Below are 2,587 nucleotides of genomic sequence, written 5' to 3'. Positions count from 1 at the left end.
CATTGAGAACCTACTGGCAAATATGATTTGTGACTTGGACGTAGGTGAAGAATGCACCAGCTAAGCCATCAAAATGAAAGCCTTTTCAGGCATGGGAGTCTATTAAACGTGACCCGAATATATACCAAAATCTAGCTTTTTGTATGCCTGGACGTCTCGATAAAGTTATTGATGCTGGAGGTCAATCGAATCTCGCTAAATCGTTTTTTTTTTTTTTTTTTTTTTTTTTTGTTAAAATTTTATTTTTTTTTATATTCATTACATACTTTACTTCAATGTTTAAGTATTTTATCTAAATTTATAATTATATTTAATACGAATTTTCATGACTATTTCAAGTTAAACATTAGATCAAAATGTAATTGATCTACTAAAACTTAAAATTAAACGTATCATATTTTGAAAATTGTAAAATTTTTGAAATATATAAGAATAGTTAGGTTGAAACTTAACATAAGTCATAAGTTTTATGCTTTTGTATAACTATTTATTCAAGATAGAAAAATGCCTAGATCTGTTCGTTGTCTAACCCGTATAATGTTTGTTAATGCTCTTGCATCTAACATTTGAAAAAAATTATGGTATTAAGAATGGTAACTCAGTGCAAGCCTCTAATAAAAAACCGTTTATAAAATTTATACCTCAAATTATTAATGTGTGTCAAAGAAATATGACAATGGCTACGTTAGGTAAAATTTTGTAACAAATCACCTGAAATTACATATAAAAATCAGACTATATATCAGTTTACCGAGATCGATGTTACTCGATGGACAAGAGTCATGGTATGACAATGAAACAATCAATAGATGTAGTAATTTGAGAACAAAGCCCTCAGAAGGATATTGGGAGTTAAATGACAGGACAAGATTAGAAATGAAACTATCAAGAGATTACTCTATTGCCATATGTGAATGAGAGATCAAGATGAAGGGTAGATGGAGATAGTTTTGGCCATGCTTTTTGCACTCAGATTAGTTCACCAAACTTTCAGCTGGGCTTCACAAGGCACTTTGAGTTGGAAGACACAGGCCTACATGGCTGAGGACTATGAAGCGCGAACTGGGAGACTAGTGAAGTATTGAATAAAAGCTCAAGATAGAGAAGACTGTCGAAATCTAACAAGCCCTTTGCGTCAATAGGCGTAGATGAGATTTTCAGGACAAAATGACAAGTCACGTCCCCTTAGAAAGCCTTTATGATTTTCAAACTGCATTGGTATGTCCATTGCAAGTGTTCAGTTTCATATCTACCGCAGCGGTTAGCCCCCATGAACACTATCTTTGAAAATTATTTCTCCCCAAGTACGAACTTTTACCCAAATATTCTAACCGCTCTCAAAAATACCTAACGACAATCTAGGCTTCAGCCGACACAGATTGTACAATACTTTCTACAATATCAGTGTTGATCGTTCAATATAAAAAACTTAAACTAGTTTAAGTATTTTCAAGAGGACTGCCGCATACTCCTCGAAGTTTTAATACTTAAGGCCCTTCTACACGAAGGGCAAATGCTGTTGCCAATTTTGTTGTATGGGTAACTATCAAGAATGCAGATGACTGCATACACAGGAAAATCACGGGCAAACAATCGAAATGCTTGTGCAGTTGTTGAAGCCCTGGATGGGCGCCTGACTATGGGCCGAAATTCAACTGCACTAGCCTCTGCTCTGTGTCTGGCCCAAGTCTTACTTTAGGCTGCCTGTGCAGGAGTTTTACCTTTAAACAGTTTGATCTGATGATTGTTACAAATGTTAAGAATTACGGGTAAATCAAGCGCCCGGACTGCATTAGCCCCTCGTCAGGAAGGGGCTTTAACATTATTTCTGTTCGAATAGTAAAGCTACACTAATTTCCTGCAAGACCTAAAAGTATCATAGCTCACTTTTGAGAAACTGCAAACAAATTTCCAGTCCGACTTGTTGGTTAACAAGGAAATAAGCAGTCTCATTTTAAGTCTTCGGAAACGAAGTAACTTTTTTTTCCATTTTGATGAGAACAGACTATGTTCCCATGCCGTTTCCCTTACAACGATGGCAGCAATCTTTACTAAAAGCAGTTTTGAGGCATAATTGCCAAATTCCATGAAATTTGTTTTTTTTCTCTATCTGTTCTCATACATATTTTGAGAAGTCACCATGCGATTTCCCTTTTAAAACTATTTTAGTTTTGAAAAAAGAAACTTAATCCATTGTCAAAATTTCAACCCTTTGAACCAAAAATGAAAATTTTACCATTTCTTTTTCTACGTATATATTTCAATAATATATTAAAAGATAATGCAAATAGAACCAAGTAGTAGTAAACATTAATTTTATTAAATTGCACAATTAAACCTTTATAAATAGTTCAAACAACCATCAACTAAACATGCACAGAACATTTCAATCTACCGAAGAAAGCCTAGTAAGACACCTATCATTACAATTACTTAACAAAATCAACCAAAACTAGGAGCATATTTGCAAGGATTTCATCTGCCCCGAAAAAGAGGCAAAATTTTCAGTAATCATTTTCAGCCAAATGGTTTAGTGTTATTTTAACAGCTTCATTTCACCATAAAAATAAAAATCGAATTCCTTGTC

At 34.1% G+C, this 2,587-nt stretch overlaps 1 long non-coding RNA gene across 1 annotated transcript in view; it reads right to left on the bottom strand.

Moving 5' to 3' along the window:
• Window positions 1-2,301: 2,301 nt before the first annotated feature.
• The window catches only part of LOC137649798 (uncharacterized), a 1,511-nt gene continuing 1,225 nt past the window's right edge, over window positions 2,302-2,587 (bottom strand). Inside the window, exon 3 of the long non-coding RNA XR_011045868.1 lies at window positions 2,302-2,587. This exon is cut by the window's right edge and continues 268 nt beyond it. This is a non-coding gene — a long non-coding RNA (uncharacterized lncRNA).

Source organism: Palaemon carinicauda, chromosome 11, assembly GCF_036898095.1.
Source record: "Palaemon carinicauda isolate YSFRI2023 chromosome 11, ASM3689809v2, whole genome shotgun sequence".
NCBI lineage: Eukaryota > Metazoa > Arthropoda > Malacostraca > Decapoda > Palaemonidae > Palaemon > Palaemon carinicauda.
This window is presented reverse-complemented; position numbering and strand designations above follow the sequence as displayed.